We start from the raw sequence: 20,417 nt of genomic DNA on the forward strand, positions 1-20,417 counted from the left end.
TTATATTGTGTGAGAGAAAAAGATTAAACTGGAAGGTTGTAAAAATTTGTAGAAGAGGGAAATGGAAGAGAGATAGAAAAGAGAGAAGAGTATAGCTATTTTAGAGAGAGAAAAAAGAAAAAGCTTCAGGAATTTCTGAGAGAGATAGAGAGATGAGGAAACTTTTCATTTAGCATTTAGAGAGAGAAAGAAGGGTATTAGGGGTACTTAAAGAAAATTGACACATTCCCTCATGTACTTTTTTTCTTGGGCAGCCCAGTTATTAATGAGTTGGACCTGCAACACATTTCTATGTTTATGTGGATCTTACCCACAATAGTACCCCACTTTTTGGGCCGTTCACTCAAAATTTGTAATTTTTAGTATCTTAATGTCCAGATACTCCTTTTTTTTTTTAATTGGATATCAAGGATACTCTTTTTTTGGATTTAAAAGTACACAAATACTCTTATTTTTTTTTTTATCTCTTATACCTATTCGATGTTATGCTTATCAACTTATTTTTGTTTCTCATACTTTCTCCGTCTCAAATTAAAAGACCCACTTTCCCTTTTGATTTGTCTCAAAATAAAGGACCCATTTCTTCTTTTATCATATAAAATCCATCAAATTTCTAACATTGTCCTTTATCTCTATATTATACATTTCTCCTCAAGCATTTATTTTCGGTAACAATTTAATTTGGAAGAAAAAATAACATCCAATTTGAAAGTAAAAATACCATCCAAAGGCATGAACAATTTGGATTGTTACCGAAAATAATTTGAGCATTAAATAAAATCCAAATTTCTTCCGCTTATTTTTGGTAAAGAAATTTAATTGAATTTAACCAAAAAGAGGAATCTCACTAATCTGAGCATCAAATGAGGGTATAAGTGGAAGAAAAAATATGTGAAAAATTTGTAGGAATTTAGAGCATCTCCAATGCAAGACTCAATCTTAAAATCTTAAGTGCCAACTAGGACTTTAGAGTATTTTTGAGAAAAAACCTCTGCAATGCAAAACTCAATTGAGATCTTAAGATGATGTGGAAGCATTAAGTTTTAAGATGTCTCAACTAGAAACTCTATTTTTGAGATTTCTTTTGAGAGTCTTAAGTGTCATAGTCATCAAATTTAACTTTTGGACCAATAAAAAACCTTTCTTTCTCAACCACTTTTTCCTATTAAATGTATGTGTGACGTGTGTATATATTAGAGTTTTTTAGAGTGTTGCATTGGAGAAGGACTTGAATTAGAGACACTCAAGTTAGCCACATAGGAAAGAGAATCTCAATTGAGACTCAACACATAAGCCAAATAGAGTTTTTTTTTTTTAAGTTTGGCATTGGAGATGCTCTTAGGTCTGGGTCTCTTAATTTGAGACGGAGGGAGTATTTTTTTCTCTTAACCATTTTTTTAAAATTACCAACAACGTTAATTTAAAATTGATAAATCACAACAATTCGAAATAAAAATCGTAAATTTTTTTTAAAAAATAACTTTCTATTTGTTTTTTATTTTACGCTAAAATTGATGTATGTGACCGATTTGAAGAAAACCTCTTGATATCTATTATTTTTTTTATTAATTATAACTCTATACATTTAAAAAAATACAAATGGGAATGAGATTACGAATCGAACAAAAAATAAAAAAGTTTAAATGAAATTACTCAATGAACTTGCAAATGAGATTGCAAAATTCTTAGAACGAGCGAAATTAAAGTGTTACGTTAGTCGTGAATTTACAAACTAGATAGAAAAATTCACAAGAAGATCAAGATTAGAGTGTTATGTCGGTTGTAGTGATAAGAAAGTGAAGAAAAGAAACTACAATATGTCGGTCGTTGTGATTTATCAATTTTAAATTTTCGATAAATGTTGTTGATAAATTAAAAAAGATAGATAAGAGAAAAAAAATTTATGAGAAACGAAAATGAGTTGATAAGCATAACATCGAAGAGGTATAAGAGATCAAAGAAAAAAAAAGAAACAATAAGAATAAGGGTATTTGTGTACTTTTAAGTCCAAAAAAAGAGGTATCCCCAATATCTAATTAAAAAAGGGTATCCCTAATTGGACATTAGGGATGAGAGGGTATCCCTAAATACCCCTAAAAATAAGGGTATTTGTTTACTTTTAAGTCCAAAAAAGGGGTATCCCTAATATCCAATTAAAAAAGGGTATCCCTAATTGGACATTGGGGATGAGGGGGTATCGCTAAATACCCCATTCAGAAAATCATCCGTCAATGCATTAAAATCTTCAGTTTCAAAACATCTCTCTTCCAATCAATCTTGCCAATTCAGAAAATCATGGGTGAAGGCATTAAATCACTCTCAATGATCCATTTGAACGGAAATCTTCAATTTTAAAACATCTCTCTTCCAATTCCTAACGGAGATCTCTGTCAATGATCCCTAACGCTCTAATCCTCTTGATTCCATCCTTTAAGATCACTATAAAACTATGGTTGAGAAAGTCAGTAATCACCATCCTTCAAAAATTCTTTATATATTGGTAAGTTTGAAAACATCTCTCTTCCAAATTCCTTATTTACTTTTTTTTTTTTTTGAAATGCTTATTTACTTTCTTTAGACAAATTTTGTAGTTGGTTAGTTTGTTTCTACAGAGAAATAAGGAAGTTTGTAGTTGTTTTATAGAAATTTCAGTCCACAAAATTTGAAGTTGTTTTGTACTTTGTTTCAATACAGAAATAGTTAGTTTGTAGTTTGTTAGTTTGTTTCTAGAGAGAAATTTTTTACTTGGTTTTTAGTTTGTTTGTATAGAAAAATTCTGTTGAGTTTACAGAGATATTTCAGTTGCAAATAACATGTTTGACAAAACTCCCCAAATAACTTACACTTTCACATTTTGCATCCAACAGTGTTTACATTTTGTGTCCAACAGTGTTGTCAACTTCCATCGCTACACAAAGGTTAGTACCGTTGTCAAGTTCCAAATAATATTAACCAACTGTTGTCAAGGTTAGTATACTTATCCCGCTAGATAGGACGTCACAGAGACACATATTCATGTTCTTTGAAGAGATTGATATGATATGATGTCGCTGAGAAAGTTTTCTAGACATAGTATGAACTTAGGCAATGTCTGAAAATACCCTTTGAGCCCACTTTTTTTTTTAAGAAAACTTCAATGACGTTGAGAAAGTTACTGGAAGTTGTTCCATGTTTAAAATTGGCCAAAAAAGTTTCGTTGTGATAGCCACCGAGCAACTGTTGTGATTCCGACAAGTTGTACAATAAATCTTCACTGAAAATGATTGGTCGAAAGTGGTGATTGGAAAACACGCTGAAAGCACCACATATGGTTTATGAATTACTGTGGTCTAATTACTCTGGTCTACTATCCTTTTATATGATTAAAAACTATTCCAACCACTGAAAAATGAACATTTTCTTGCTCTTTCAAATTTTGTTTTGTTAGTTGTGGTGGTTGGCTCTACTTTTTCAATTCAAGAGAGTTGTGTTTAGATTAGCCTATTCGGTGATTCAAAGGAAATCTGAATTTCTTCTTTAGCCTATCTGACCAGCAACCTTACTTACCCAACTCGATTTTGTTTGTTTTCCTTCGTTAAAGTAGCATCTTCGTAGGCATTTGACTGTATATGAGCTGTCATTTGAACTTCCATATTGATATATATATATACTAGGTGTCCACTGCGTCCTACGGACGCGGTAGATCCCTTTTGGCTAACGCCCTTGTGTAAGAGAGTTAATTAGAAAACATTGTGAAGCGCTGAAGGCGAAATATGTTTTGCAAAATTTGCATCATTGGATAGACCCTATATTCCGATATAGACAAACGGGAAAGGCGGATACAAATTTCTCTGTAGTTCTTTTCAACTCGTATGCTTCTAATTTGATTCTAACCAGGCATACAGGACCGGCCCAAGACCCCGTGAGGCCTAAAGTGGCATGGCAAAGAGGGTCCCTCACACACTAAGCAAAAACAAATATTGTCACAATTTTTTATTCATAAAAATTAGAAATAAGCGATAAATCGATCTATTTATTTTTATTTTCTTATATCATGCTTAAATTTGTGCATGCGGTTCAGTCACATTATATTCTGAGTACCGTAAATTAATCACATTAGTATAATTTAGTGTTAAATTGAAAAATTCAATCTAAATTACATTGTTGTTAAGTGTAAATGTATGAATACAAGAGATATTGCTATACTTTTAACAAAAAAAAAAGATACTGATATAAAATATTCGTGAAAAAAAATATCTAAATTTACTATAATTTTTTTTTATAATGGACTACAAAAGTATTCAAGTCTTTAATACGTTATGGCGAGATAATTGAGGAAAAAATAGTTAAGGACGATAATAAATTATGTATATATACTTATAAAATGAAATAAAATTGAGGAAACAAAGTAAAAAGGATTGAATATATATATATATATATATATATATATATATGCGCGCACACACACACAATATGATCAACATTAATTACAAAAAAAAAAAAGATTGAAACAAACAAGGGAGACAAAACAAACCAAGAGAAGTAGATAGAGAAGATAATGAGAAAATGAAGGAAAATGAATACTTGGAGAGAGAATATGGCCGTGGGGAAAAGCTGGGTTTCAAGAGAGAGAAAACTTTTTAGGTTTAGTAGGTAGTTCCCTGTTTTAACTCTTAAACTAAGTCGTTGGTTGAGGCCCACAAGTACACATCACTCTTTTTACTTTTAAGTGAGTGCTTACAAAACAATTTTGGGGCCCTATTTGGCTTGGGGGCCCAAAGCAACCAAAGCGGTTGCTTTGGGCCTGGGCCGCCCCTGCAGGCATAGTCAACTCAAACAAAATCTCGATTATTGTTTTTCCTACATTTATATTTCGTCTAAACAAAAGAGTGTCTGACAGAAACTTAACTACACTTTTCATCTAGGACAGTGGCAGAATCCATGTTAATTAGTATTAAAAGTTGGGCAAGAACACTAAAATCAACCTGACCTCATAACAAAATAGAAAAAGATGAACATTGAAATTAAACAGAAATAGAATATGCATTTGTTATCACTTGTAATCATATCTTTCAAGCCATAACTAAGTCTTACAAAATCATTACTAAGATTCTGCCTTATCCCTAAAACCAAAACTTCCCAGTCGACAGCCGATTATCGTCCCATTAGTCTTCTTAACACCACTTACAAAATCATTACTAAGATTCTGGCAAACCGCCTCAAACTAGTTCTTCCTAATATCATTTCCCCGTTTCAAGCGGCTTATGTTCCGGGTAGGCAGATCACGGACAATATCATCATTAGCCAAGAAGTAGTCCATTCGTTCAAACTCTGTAAGGGATCCAAAAGCTTCTTTGCTCTCAAACTCGATATGTCAAAAGCTTTCGACCGTGTTGAATGGTCTTTCCTGACTACCATCATGCGGAGTATGGGCTTCGACTCAAAGTGGATTAGTCAGCAGAGGTATTCGGCAAGGTGATCCCCTCTCCCCTTTCCTTTTCACCCTTGCCATGGAAGGCTTGAGTCGTCTTCTGGAAACGAATAGTCTGAACAAGCCTTTTCAAGGTTTTCCTATCCCAGGCACTAGCATCAATCTCAAACATCTTCTCTTTGCTGGCGATTGTATTATTTTTGGTCAGAACTCGTTGGTCAACATCTCCTCGCTGCAGAGCATCCTTTGATATCTTTTGTCGGGCGTCGGGGCAGATGATTAATTACAATAAGTCTACGATCTTTTTTTCCAAAAACACCCGCCCGAAATTCAAACGAATGATCATTCGTAACTTTAAAGTGCATCAATCCTCCAATCTCGATAAGTATCTTGGCACTCATCTTTTCATTAATGCCAACAAAAGGAAAGTTTTTTCTACCCTCACTACTCAAATTCAAAATAAACTCTCTAATTGGCAATCTTCTCTCCTTTCTCCTGCTAGCCGCTCTGTTGTTCTCAACACAATAGCAGCGGCCGTTCCCCGATACCAAATGCAATGCTTTGCCATCCCAAAAGGTATAAGCAATCGCATCGAAGTTCTTCAAAGAGCTTTCTGGTGGGGAAAACTTCGTTCCATCCATACGATAAACTGGTCCACCATCTGTCTCCCTAAGAAATTGGGAGGTCTGGGCTTTCGTTTCCCGTACCTGGACAACCAAGCCTTTCTCAGTAAACTAGTCTGGCGCCTTCTTAGAGACCCCGGATCCCCATGGGCGGACATTCTCAAAGCCAAGTATTTCACCAAAGATCATACACCGAAAATTGCAAAGAATCACCACTCGTGGCTCTGGAAATCCCTCTCCAAACAGGTAGATAAAGTGACCAAATTAACCTTTTGGGACATTAATACAGGCACGAAGATTAATATCTGGCACGATTACTGGATCCCCAATCACCCACCCCCCATTAGTAACCCCACTAATAGTACTCTCACTGTAGTTTCTCAATTAATCAGTAATAATACGTGGAACTTAACAATCTTAACTCAATGTTTTAATCGTGATATCTGCAATTCTATTTTAAGCATTAATTTACAGAAACAGACGGAGGATATACCCAGATGGTCGCTTACAAAATCAGGTAAATTCTCTATCAAATCTATGTATTAGTATCTTCGAACGGAACACTATCCTGTTGAACAAAAGGACTGGGCCTTCATATGGGATATGCATATACAGCCTAAAATCAAACTATTCCTCTGGAAATGTTGTACTAACAGCCTATGGGAAATAAATTTACTTGTGAATTTTGTCAGCATACCGAAACATTGATTCATATTCTCTTACACTGCGATTTGGCTCAGGTGATTTGGTTCCATTTTAATCTCTTTTCTATCAAGATTACTAACCTAGTGGAATGGATTATATCGTGGAAAACTCTTGACGAACAAATTAGCAATCTTTTTGCTCACATTCTTTGGCAGATTTGGAAAGCAAGATGTGATAAATGCTTTTCCAACAATCAAATAGTACCCATGAATATCATAGACCAGATCAAATGTATGGCTCATGTTCCACAAATCCACACCACTAACTGAAAGATTGATAGAACTATTCCATGGTTGCCACCTCTTCCACCGTTTAGAAAAATCAATGTCGATGCCTCTTTTCTTAATGCACAGGAATTAGTAGGGATTGGATGTATTATGCATGATGACCAAGCAAACTTCATAGCGGCAATGGCTTGTAACGTTCGTGGACAAAATGCGGAAGAAAGTGAAGGTTGGGCGATCTTTAAAGCTCTCCAATGGTCCAGGAAAAAGAACATTCAGTATGTACATATCGAAAGCGACAATAGCAACTTGGTGCAATGGCTCAATAAGGAGTCTTCAGAGATATCCTGGCAAGCGAGCAAAGTCATAGACAAAGTTCATCAGCTAGAAGCACATTTCTCCAGCGTGATCTACTCTCACATTCACAGGGAAGGAAACTTCAAAGCTGATCAATTAGCCAAGTGGAGTCGGATACATGTGGGTTCTTGGGTGTGGCTGTCTCTATCTGACCTTCCAGTCTCGTTGTACTAGTGTTGGACTTAGGTTTCGTCTGTCTGTTACTTTTCTACTCAACAAAAAAAAAAGTCTTACAAAGATCAATAAAGTTAAATAGAAAAGGAAGAAAATCAGAAGCACAAAACAGGAAAATGTTTTAACAACCTGGTCAGTTAGAGTGTCCCAAACTCGAACCATTTGATCTTTGCTCCCACAATATAATTTGTCGACCCTGACCTGAATAAAGTTTGACAGAATGAACAGAACAAACTCCACCACCCCATCCCCATGAGACAAAATCAAGATGGAGATGACTCACCCACAATCCACATACTCCAATGGACGAAGCCATTCTAGATAGAAACTCACATGGAAGACTAAATACTAATTTCATTTCTATCAATGCACCTAGGAGTTGTTTTATTCATTCAAGTTTATCAATAAAGTTCAGTATTTTAGTATTAAATCTTCTTAGTTTCGATTCTATAATCTTTAGACGAAGATCTAAAGCTTTTCTGAGTTTTAAAAGTTTTAGACGAAGATCTAATTCTTTACGTAGTTTTCCGCTGCGTCAATTGGCATCAAAAGCGAGGGTTCTCTTGGCTTAATGGCAGAAGACAAGGCTAGAAATACAACTCTCGACGGTGAACGAGGTAACAATGCTACATGGGCAAAAATTGACGGTTTGAGTCATCAACTAGTCCAAGTGGGGGAGATGATTAACAACCTAAATGTCAATAAAAACCCTACGCAACCTATTAACAAAGAACGTGTTGAGGGATTCACCCACAACCAAGTTGTTAATGGAAACGAACGCAGAACACAACCACTTCAACAATATGTTGTCAACCAAGAAAACACAGGTAACTATTATCCTAATCACATATAACGACGTAGAGATTATGATGAATACAAAATCAAGTCACCGATACCGCTCTTCAATGGCTATTTGCCGATCGAAGAGTTCCTTGATTGGCTACATGAGGTCGAGCGGCAAGTCAATATGTCTACTACGATTCTCAATGAGAAGATAGTTACAATTATTACTTGTAGACTTAAAGGGCGTGCTGCAGATTGGTGGGATCAATTACAACATCTAACAATGAGACAAGGAAAGGCACCCATCCTGAGTTGGGCATCTATGAAAGAAAACCTGAGAGAGAGGTTCTTACCTTCTAATTATCAACAACACTTGTTCAAGGTAGATAAAAACTGTAGACAAGGGTTGCGTTCAGTGAGTGAGTACTATGAGGAGTTTTCAAGATTGGTTCAAAGAAACAATATGGAAAACATTGCAAAATATGAAGATGTTGTAGCAAATCAGTTTCTAAGCGAATTAAAATTTATTCTGCGAGAAAAGGTGAGGATGGTTACAGTATAGACTATTCAAGCTGTGTACAACATAAAAAAATTGAAGTTCAGGAGCGGGAATATATCAACTATGGATTTCGAAAGTAAGAACAACCCCGCTTAAACATAAAAAAAAAAAAAAAAAAAAAAAAAAAGTAAAAACAACTCCGTTAGAGAATATTGAACAACCACATATTGTGACTATAGACAATTCAAATAATATTATTAAGCAAAATCCGACATTATTGTGTTTACTGAAAAATATCATAATATCAATTTAGGGATTTGTTTCTGAAGAAGTTGAATCAAAAGGTGAGAAACTTAACAAGTTAGACATTAGTCCGATGGACAAACCCTTAAAATTTCAACAAGCAATTTTCAGGTAAAATTCTCAGTCTTTTTCAATTTCGTTTTCCTTTCTTTTACGTCTAGGTGCGAATTTAGTTTTAAATCCAGCAAGATTAAGGCTTTTTAGGGTTTTTTTCCAACTATTTCTGTACTGTTCTTGCTGAGATAAGTTGCAGAATTGTATTCGTTTGAAAATGAAATGAGGGTTTTGTTTAAGTTTTGGTTATACCGTATATCCAAATCATATGATTTAGAGTTTTGATCAAAGACGTTTGTTGGGTTGTTGCTCATTCTTGCTTTTGAGGTACATAGTCTTTGAAATTGACGGATTGTTTGATAAAATTTTGCTTCCCTTTTGTCAAGTTTGCCATCTGTAGGGACTTCTAGTGTTCAAAAAGGAAGAATCTGTATAGTAGAGAGAGAGAGAGGTTTGTGTAGGAATGGGGGATCATCTGGCATTGTTTGTCGATCGTCTAATAACACCCACGACCTTACAATCGAATCAAGGGGTAACCTTCTGTAGAAGGGTCTGGTGCTCAGATGAAAGTTTCACTTGGTTCTACCAGCGATGGTGAAGGGATACCGGAAGAAAGTGATGTATCTGGAGAAGAAGAACCACTTATTCAAAATGCAGAATGCCGCATTTGTCAAGAGGAGGATGATATAAAGATTCTCGAGAATCCTTGCGCTTGCAGCGGCAGTTTGAAGGTATCTCTTTTTGCTCAATGCATTTATTTTATTTGCCTTGCGAATAAAGCCATATGTTCCGTTAATGATATATGTCTGGTTGTTTGGTAGAATTTTACATATGTGTGCGAGTACACTGCATTTTACTCCGTGCTCTTAAAATGTAAACGAATGTAAAACGACGGTTTTTTTTTGCGCATTTTTGTAAAGATTCTACCAAGCATCTGCTTGATACAAACCAACTAATGCTTTGAATATTTTACAAACTCTTATAATGTTGAAGTACGCCCATAAAACTCATAATAAGAGCATCTCCAATGCAAAACTAAAAAAACTCAAATTGTCTTGTGTCAAGTCTCAATTGAGATTCTCTTTCCTAGATGTCACTATTGAGATCTCAATTCAAAAGACATCTCCATTCTCCAATGCAACACTGTAAAAACTTATAAACCAATTAGGTGTCATTTCTTAGTTGGGTAGTTATGTATTTAATATTGAGTGGCCAATTGAGATCACAATAGAAATCTTAGATATTGAGTTTCTTCTCGAGACATCTTAGAATTAAATGGTGCCACATCAAGACCCAAATTTAGTTTTGCATCGGAGATAGTTTTTCTTAAAAAACTCAAAAAATCCAAGGTGTCACTTAGAGTTTGTTCATTCGAGTCTTGCATTGGAGATGCTCTAAGTTGAAAATCAGAAACTTAAAATGTTAAAAAGAGATCAATAACATTTATAACCAGTGGGAGTTTATGAGAAGTGGCAGTTTATATTGTCTTACCCTGTTGTCATTTTAGTACTTTTTCATGCGAATGTTTTATCACTGCTTGCTCCAAATCCATTGTTAGGATGGGGTTTGATCTTTTATTGACATATGATCTTCGTTCTTTATCTTACCATTTTTTTTTTTGGAAAATTATCTTACCATTGAAATGGTGCTTATTTCAGTTCAGATGAAATATTCATACCCATTATTCGTCACTACCATAATAAGATGTCCTGTATAAGCATTTACTGTCCATTTAATGAGCTCGTGTTGTTTTCTTTGCATATATGTTCTTTTGGCTGGGAAAGGTAAATATATTGTTGTTATCTCTACCTTTAATTTTCTGTCCATAGAATAAGCTAAGATCATTTCCCTTACATCAATTGATGTGCTTTAGTAGTACATTTTAAGTGGTTGTTAAATTTTCAACTTGAAATGAAGTACAAGGCAAAACCAAATAGGAAATCATCCATCCGATACCTTCCCTCTTCATAATTTAATGGAATACTGTTTTAACCTTCGTACTTTATCAGTTTGCTCACAGGAAGTGTGTCCGACGATGGTGCAATGAAAGGAGATATAACTTGTGAGATCTGCCACCAGGTATTTCCAAAGCTCATGTTTAGTCTTATTGTCCTTGTTAAAAAGAAAAAATACTTGGTCGATGAGTTTATTTCTCTCTTCTTTTCTTGTTGATGTGGATGTGATATATATCTATTAGCTTTCAGCCTTAGAGACATTTTTTTGTCGATCGGTTTAAGTTGTGAGATTGGTACTTGTTGCATGCTTGCATCCACAATCGATAGCTTTCATTTCTCCTTTTTTGTAGTTGATGTGGAGTAACTCTGTTTAATATGATCAGCCATACCAGCCTGGTTATACTGCTCCACCACCACCGCAACCTCACCCTGATGAGATCACCATCGACATCAGGCAAGTTGGCTCTTCTTGTACACTTGCTTATCACTGCATCTTTCTACTCGAGTTAGATTTCCATTAGGCTCGGTTGTTCTTCATGATGACAAGATCATGTATGCTTGGGAAATTTCAGTTATAAGCATGCCCAGTAGTAACTATTGTCTTTCTTGCAGTGGTGGTTGGACTACCTTTGGTACTCCTATAGATCTGCATGACCCTCGGATCTTGGCGATGGCAGCGGCTGAACGCCATTTTCTAGAAGCCGAATATGACGATTACTCTTCTAATAATGCTAGTGGGGCTGCTTTTTGCCGCTCAGCCGCTCTGATAGTAAGTCTTTGTCATCAAACCCTTATTTGACTATTAAAATGCAAAAGACAAAAACAACAACGATATGAGTGGTGCTTAATGCATTGATAATCCATATGTTGCTTTGGTTTCTTCTAATCATCTCATACATATTAGCTGATGGCACTTCTTCTCTTGAGGCATGCATTGACGATCACTAATCCTGATGGTGAAGATGATGATGCTTCAACCATTTTCTCCGTAAGTTTGATAGTGGGATACCGAATTACAGCTCTTGTTATGAATCTTTGTTCTTTTCCGATCTACCTGCAGTTTCAGTATACTCATGACTTCTCTATCTGGGCAGCTTTTTTTGGTACGTGCTGCCGGTTTTCTTCTCCCTTGTTACATTATGGCATGGGCCTTCAGTATCCTTCAAAAACGAAAAGAAAGACAGGTTAGTCAGTACTCTATATGCTAGTTTTCGATGTCTATGAAGTTTATCACATTATATAGCTGTCGCGAACTCTATTTGTAGAAATATATGCGGGAATTTCCATCATAAATCAGATAAAACTAAACGAATACGGTTTAGTTTTGTCATGCATTTTCTTAAATCTGTGAAGAACCTAGTAAAAATTGAATTAGCTAGTATTTTGTCGCGTCATCTTCTGATAGATTTTGATTCCAAGAACAAAAGCAGAACAGTTGAATGGAGTTTTCCTTGGTTTTGATAATGGGTATTTCGGCAAAATCTCAGGAAGCGGACGCGCTGGCAGCATCAGAGGTTGCTTTTATGGTGCAGTCAGGTCAACATAGAGGTCTGCAATTCACTATAGCACCACCTGGAACAGCAGCTCCACACCAGGAGCCGCCCCAATAACATCACTTATAAGTCTTTCGATGGCAGAAATTTAAATCATTATCATAAGGTTACAAAAATTAATTTCCGACTGGGGCTTGCTTTGGACAAGCGCTAGTTCTCAGAGAAGGGTGTCTGTTACATACATTTTAATGTTGTATTGTGTTGTTGTCCTTTGAATTATGTGTACATAAAACTCAGATTTCATTAATGAATGAAGCTGTTTTCGATATCTATCTGTTGTTGATTAAAAAGGGGAAAATTGTACGAGGTATTAATAAGAAACAATGAACTGGGGATAGTTGAAAAAGTAGGTCAGGAATAACAATTTACAGTATAGAGATCTCCTTAGTAAGTTTCTTGTTTTTGATCCATAAAAGCAAACTTAGTTTGGCTTTTAGTTACTATTCAGAGATAGAACAATGGCGGAGAGGCCATTATTAATTGGGGTGGATGACAAAGTCCAAGGAGCAAAAGGGAATTTAAGGAAGCCCACATCTATAATGCCACTCATGGTACAAATTATTGGCTGCGGCTTTGGAGAATAAAAAATAATCTTCTGGGAATAACGATTTTTGTTGATAAGATTTTATCTCTGGGGCATATTTGTTTTTAGCCCATAAATTGACTATTTTGAAATTTACACCCTAATCTTCATCTCTTTTTCTCACTCCTGCTCATCCTCTCTCTCTCTACTGGTAACTCTATCTCTCTCTGATTACTATTTCTTTCTCTGTCGGTCTCTCTCAATGTTTCTCTGTATCTTTCAATTTTTGTCTGGTTCTCTCTTTCTCTATCCAATATGAAACCCTAGACGAGGGAGAACTCCTTCATACCTGATACAAAATAAACCGGAAGAGAAGAAATAGGAGAACATAAAGTAGAGAGAGAAAGTGATGTAAAACAAAGAGGAGAAGTGACAGATCTAGCAGAAAACAAGAAAACTGAAATTGGGTATGAGAAACTTGTTGAGTCTTCTTCAATGGGATTCGTCGAGCTTTTTGGATTTGCATATTGATAGGACTATGTTCTAATGGCTATAGTATTTAGGATCAGTCGGAGCTATTATTCATGGTTGTTCTAATACTAACAACAGAAATAAGACATACAAGAGTTTTTGAAGGTAGTTTCATGGAAGATAAAATTTTCAAAATAAATTCTCTGTTCTTTTATTGATTTTGTTGATTACAATGGATACCCATTTTGTTTTTCTGTGAATCTGATAACAAAATTGATTAATTTCTTTGTCTTCTTCTTATCTTATTTCTCTTTATTTTGTTCCTCTTCACACTACCACATCTCTTCTTTCTTTTTCTTCTGTTTATCAGAGAAAGGGTTTCCTTTCTCCATCTCTCTCTGAACTCTCCAATCAATATTTTCTTGATTGTCTGTATTTTGGGTTGTGAATCAAGAGGTTTTATTATATGGTTCAATTTCAATTTTACCTTTGAAGAATTTCTTGCTTAACTTATTAGAACAGTAGCTGTTAGGGTTTCATAATCCTCCCCATTTTCCCACGTTTCTTATCTTCTCTTTCTTCGAAGTACTATTAACTTTGCTTGTTATCTACGTTTGAATTGGATCGAGAATGTCTTCTTTTTCACTTTTATCCGACTAATTTCAACATCAAATTTCAGTATAAATTTTTTGAGTTCTCTGGTTATTAATGGCTATGTTATCAACCATATTCGAGCTTTTCGAAGGACCCGAAAAAGAGATGAGGATTAGGGTGTAAATTTCAAAATAGTCAATTTATGGGCTAAAAATAAATATGCCCCCAAGATAAATTTTTGGTTCGTTATTCCCCGTAGATTACTTTTTATTCCCCAAAGTCGCGGCCAAATTATTTTACGTTAAAACTTATTTTATGTTAGCCGTCTAGTTCTGACCAACTGATTATTTTAGTTCTGGAAGCAGTTGTGATAGGAAAGTTGACAATTTGTCGTAAATCCCTACCCAACGACTTTTCATCAAGAGAGAGAAAGTGGTGTGAATCCAATCATTGAATGGGGATTTACGCCAAATTCATGCTAAATTTCTCGTCTCAACTATTGCAGCGGTCGTTCCCCGATATCAGATGCAGTGTTTTGCCATTCCCAAAGGCATTTGCAACAGCATCGAGTCACTCCAAAGGATTTTCTGGTGGGGAAAATCTAAAATCTTTCACACCATCAACTGGTCCGCCATTTGTAAGCCACGCAAATTAGGTGGGTTAGGTCTCCGTCTTCCGCTCCTTGATAACCAAGCTTTCCTCAACAAACTTAATTGGGGTCTTCTCAACAACCCCCAATCCCTTTGGGTTCGAGTCTTCAAAGCCAAGTATTTCCCTATATCTACTAAACCCTCCCCCCTAAGGCTAATCATTCCTGGCCTTGGAAAGCTATAAGTAAACATTTCAGTCAGATGGATGGTCTAATCTTTTGGGATATCAATAAAGGTACACATATTAGTATATGGCATGATTTCTGGATCCCGAACCACCCTCCCCCCATCAACAATCAGAATAACTCTAGTCTCGAATGGGTTTCTCAACTAATTACTAATGACAACTGGAATACCAACCTGCTTAATAATTGTTTTGACAATGATACGTGCAACGCGATTCTTAGTATTAACTTGCAGACTGATAAGGTGGACACCGCTAAATGGGCACTCACTAAATCAGGTAACTTCTCTATTAAATCAATGTATAATTATTTGAGAACTGGGAGTAATGGCCCCATGCACGACACAACTGACTGGTTCTTCATTTGGAATATGAACAGTACTATACCTCGCATAAAACTATTTTTATGGAAATGCTGTACAAACAGTCTACCAGTAAGGGAAATTGACAGGTATATTGGTAACATATACAATTGTATAAACTATGATGAAAATGAAACCTAGACCAGTGATGTTACACTGTAACTATGCTAGAGCAATATGGTTTCACTTTCAGGTTAGATCTGAACAATTAAATATGGTTAAGCAATGGATTCAGCAATGGAAACGATTAGATGAGGAAACTACGACTTTATATGCAAAAATTCTATGGTTTATCTAGAAAGCTAGGTGCGAGAATTGCTTTAACTCACCAAAACAAACTCCAATACAGATGATCAACCGTATCAACAATACGTCCACCACACCACTCAATATTGAATCATTAATAACCAATAAATGCAGGAAAAACCAAAGCAACAAAAATGTAGACCTCCATCGACACCATTTCTCAAAATAAATGTAGATGCTTCTTTTATGCAATTGGCGGAACCAGCTGGAATAGGGTGTATTATCCATGATGAAGAAGCAAATTTTATCATAGCCATAGCAGACACTGTGAGATGACAAAATTCAGAAGAACGCGAAAGTTTAGCCATACACTACGGTATCTTATGGGCGATCCAACTTCAAATCCAACATTTTCACATCGAAAGTGATAATCAAAACATCATCAAATACATCAATGATCAGAGTGACGGTTTACACTGGCAATCCAAACAGATCATCTCAAAGTCACTAGATCTCAAGAACCAGTTCGCAGACATCATTTTCACTTATGCTCCAAGGGAAAGCAACTCTAAAACAGACGCTTTAGCTAAATGGGGTAGAATTAATTGTCAAAAAAAGTATGGAATGTAGTACCTTCTTTTATTTCCGCTTTAAGTTAGTTGACCTTGTAAGAATTTTTTCCTTTGCTTTATATATATACTAATAGCAAATAAAGAATATATTATCACATTAGGAAATATATCTAAGATATTCTTGTATCCATACATATCATTCCATGTAACCATACTTAGAATATTGTGTATACTCTAATAAGAGTATTAAGACTATTATAAATAGTCATTGTAATCTCATTGATAAATACACCATTCTTCATTCAATCATGGTATCTGAGCTGCTCTAGCTGCGTCTTTCTTCTTCCTTTATTTTTTTTTTGTAGTCTGTCTAAATTCAGTTTCCACTAGTCCACAATTTATTTGTTTTTGAAAATATTGTCCGACAAGTCTTTCATTTTTAAACATAGCATTCTTACTACAACTTTATTCAACATTTATCTTAATGGAAGCAACTAAGATTACTTCACTAGCAGTCAATACAATGGGGAATGTTATCCCAATAAAATTACAAAGTGATAACTATTTAGCCTGGAAGAGTTTATTCTTACCTGTGCTAAAGAAGTACCAAGTCACTGACATTATTGATGGAACAAGGCCTTGTCCTCCTCAATTTGTTGATGAGGAAAAGAGACAAGCCAATATCATTAACCCAGAATATGTTGATTGGGTTGAGGAAGATCAAACACTCCTCATATGGTTGAATTCAACTTTATCAAGTTCAGTAATACCTTATGTTGTTGGAACAACATCATCAAGAGAACTTTGGTTACGTCTAGAAGAAAATTTTGCAGCAGCTTCGACTGCACATATTATTCAAATTCAAGGGAAATTAAGAGAGTGTAAGAAAGAAAACTCTTCAATGGCTGATTTTTTATCAAAAATAAAAAAATATACAGATATTCTAGCTGAAGCCGGGAGTCCAGCATCAACGAATGAAGTAATTGTAAGTATTCTTCAAGGGTTACCATCTGATTACGACTCATTTTCTACGGCGATTCGTGTCCGTAATCCACCAGTAACTATTTCTGAACTCCATAATCTTCTCATGAGTGAAGAAATTACCATCTCAGAGAAAAATAAGGCTTCGCCCATTACTGCACTAAACTCTCAAGCTTTCCTAGCTACTTCTAAATCCAGACACAATTTCGGTAATCCTATTCCTAATCAAAGTAACCGTTACTATCAAAATCAGAATAGAGGAAGAGGTTCTCAATATAGAGGTCGTGGTCGTACCTCTCACCATTATCAAACTAATGGAAATCACAACCTACCTAACAATGGAGCCTCTGGAAATTTTCAGAATCATCCATCTTTCTCTTTTAACTCTGAACGACTTCAATGTCAAATCTGTCACAAGTTTGGTCATGGTGCCTCTGAATATTACCATAGAATTAACTTCGCTTATCAGGGGCGTGCTCCGCCGACTAATATTGCTGCTATGTTAGCCTCTGCCAACATCCTCGGTCACAACCCTTGGTTTGCAGACACTGGAGCCTCGAATCATGTGACCCCTGATCTTTCCAACATTGCTTCCTCTTCCACCTACAATGGTAATGAAAAAATCTCAGCTGCAAATGGAGAAGGTATGATAATAAAAAATATTGGGCATTCATCTTTCTTACATAACAAATATCAATTCTTACTCAATAATGTTTTACATGTTCCAAAAGCTTCTCACAATTTATTATCTGTTCATAAATTTACCTCTGATAATTGTTGCTCATTAACATTTGATCCCTTTGGTTATTTTGTCAAGGATCTGTTTTCGGGCCAGATGCTCTTCCAAGGGCCATCTAAAGATGGACTTTATCCTATCACTTTCGATTCTACTACCTCAACTAGATCGTCTCTTTCAGCTTTTTCAGTTTCAGCTTCTACTTCCCTCACATGGCACAGAAGGCTCGGCCATCCCTCCTTTCAAACTATGCAGAAACTCAAACATCTATTACCAGCCTCTTCACTCCAACCCATCTTTTGCAAGGAATGCCAACTTGGACGGAGCAAAAAGTTGCCTTTCACACCTTCTTCTACGAATGCTCCAACGCCTTTGCATACCTTGCATATCGATCTATGGGGTCCTGCAGGTGTAGATTCAATTAGTGGTTACAAATACTATGTAAACATAATTGATGATTTTTCAAAATTTTGTTGGGTATTACCTATCTCTCTTAAATCTGATTTTCGACATGTATTTTCAGATTTTAAAACAAAAATTGAAAATCTGCTTGGTCAATCAATAAAAATTATTAGAACAGATGGTGGTGGAGAGTTTATTCACAAAGAACTCACCTCTTTATTAACTTCATCAGGAATCACTCACCAATTCACATGTCCACATACCCCAGAACAAAATGGGGTGGCTGAATCTAAACACCGTCATCTTCTTGATATTACTCGTACCTTCCTAATCCAAGCTAATCTTCCTCCATCATTTTGGTTAGAAGCTTTACTTACTGCAAATCACCTTATCAACCTATTACCCACTCGATCTATTGGTTATCTTAGCCCATGGGAAAGAATTTTCAACAACAAACCTGACTATGCCTCTTTGAAAGCCTTCGGTTGTTCGTGTTTTCCTTGGTTGCATCCTTATTCATCTTCCAAACTTGCTCCAAGAAGTTTAGAATGTGTTTTCCTAGGGTACAGTAGCTCTCATAAAGGTTTTAGATGTCTTCATCCCTCAAGTGGAAGAGTATACATTTCCAGACATGTAATATTCAATGAGGATCAATTTCCTTACCTTGATCTCCTGAAAGGGTCATCTCCTGCAACTTCTATTTTAACTCCACCCTTGTTTCCCACTCCTTTTCCGTTGTTCAATAGAAAAACTGCAAATCCCATGACTAATTTATCAGCTCCACAACAAGTTACTTCCATAAATCAAAGTCCCACTGAACCAACGGCTACTAACTCAGCTTTACAGCAAGAAATTTCAGCTTTTCAACCCAATCTGTCAACTCCAGTTGCTTCACTTCCCAACACTCCTCTCTCTTCATCACATGTCCAACTACCCCTCCTTCCTTCACATGGGCACAGTACCCATTCTTCTCCCACTACCCATATTAACCCTATTTCAAATGCCAATTCTTTAACCCACAACGGTCAAACCCAACCTTTAGAAACTACCCACATTTCTTCTCCCATAAATTCTTCTATACCCATTCCTCCATCTTTAAATGCTCCATTAATGCCACATCACATCATGTCTCCTCAAAACCAACTCATCACTTTATCTCCTGTACCTTTATCTTCACCAAATAGTTTATCATTACATGACACCCATATCTCACCCATTAATTTTGAAACATCTCTCTCACCCGAACTTACCCCTTCTGACCCGGCTATTACATCTCAACCGTCAGTCTCTGCATCGAATATTCATCCTATGGTCACCCGAGGGAAAGCAGGTATTTTTAAACCTAAAATGTTACTTTTTACTAAATATCCTCTTCCTACTGCTCTTCTTATCAGTTCTACTTCTCCTACACCCACTTGTTACTCTCAAGCATGTAAAGACTCCAATTGGAAAGATGCTATGGCTTCTGAATATCAGGCTCTTCAAAAAGCAAATACTTGGTCACTTGTTCCTCCCCATCATTCTCAAAATGTTATAGGATGCAAATGGGTTTTTCGTATAAAAGAAAAAGCTGATGGTAGTATTGATAGGTACAAGGCTCGTTTAGTTGCAAAGGGTTTTCTTCAACAAGAAGGGGTTGACTATAATGAAACTTTTAGTCCAGTCGCAAAACCAGTCACCATACGTGTTCTTCTGACATTGGCCGTGCATTTTAATTGGTCTATTCGTCAACTAGATGTCAGCAATGCTTTTCTTCATGGTGATCTTCAAGAAACAGTTTATATGCAACAACCTATTGGTTTTAAGGACCCAAATTATCCTCATTATGTCTGCAAATTACAGAAGGCTATTTATGGACTTAAACAAGCACCTCGTGCTTGGTATGCAAAATTGGTTGACTGTCTCATGGCTCTTGGTTTTACTAAATCTCAATCAGACTCCTCTTTATTTGTGTGTTGCACCAATGGTATTATTCTTATCATTTTGGTCTATGTTGATGACATCCTAGTTACCGGAAATTCTATGAAAGCATGTGGACTTTTGATACAACAACTGG

General features: G+C 35.9%; 1 long non-coding RNA gene and 1 pseudogene across 2 annotated transcripts; one reads left to right on the forward strand and one right to left on the reverse strand.

Annotated features, from left to right (window-relative positions):
* Positions 1-9,056: 9,056 nt before the first annotated feature.
* On the forward strand, positions 9,057-12,910 carry LOC147547670 (uncharacterized; annotated as a pseudogene). Its single transcript, XR_015238350.1, has 8 exons — positions 9,057-9,189; positions 9,519-9,863; positions 11,142-11,211; positions 11,471-11,541; positions 11,700-11,856; positions 11,992-12,075; positions 12,182-12,271; positions 12,575-12,910. The product of XR_015238350.1 is annotated as an uncharacterized LOC147547670 (transcript).
* A 3,916-nt stretch (positions 12,911-16,826) lies between these two features.
* Positions 16,827-19,327, reverse strand: LOC147547671 (uncharacterized). Its single transcript, XR_015238997.1, has 4 exons — positions 18,574-19,327; positions 17,989-18,362; positions 17,556-17,826; positions 16,827-17,084 (listed from the first exon to the last, which is right to left on the reverse strand). It is a non-coding gene; the product is annotated as an uncharacterized LOC147547671 (long non-coding RNA).
* Positions 19,328-20,417: the final 1,090 nt, after the last annotated feature.

This window comes from Eschscholzia californica, unplaced genomic scaffold, assembly GCF_041429995.1.
Source record: "Eschscholzia californica isolate CP2 unplaced genomic scaffold, dmEscCali1.0.p SCAF_3, whole genome shotgun sequence".
NCBI classification, from domain to species: domain Eukaryota; kingdom Viridiplantae; phylum Streptophyta; class Magnoliopsida; order Ranunculales; family Papaveraceae; genus Eschscholzia; species Eschscholzia californica.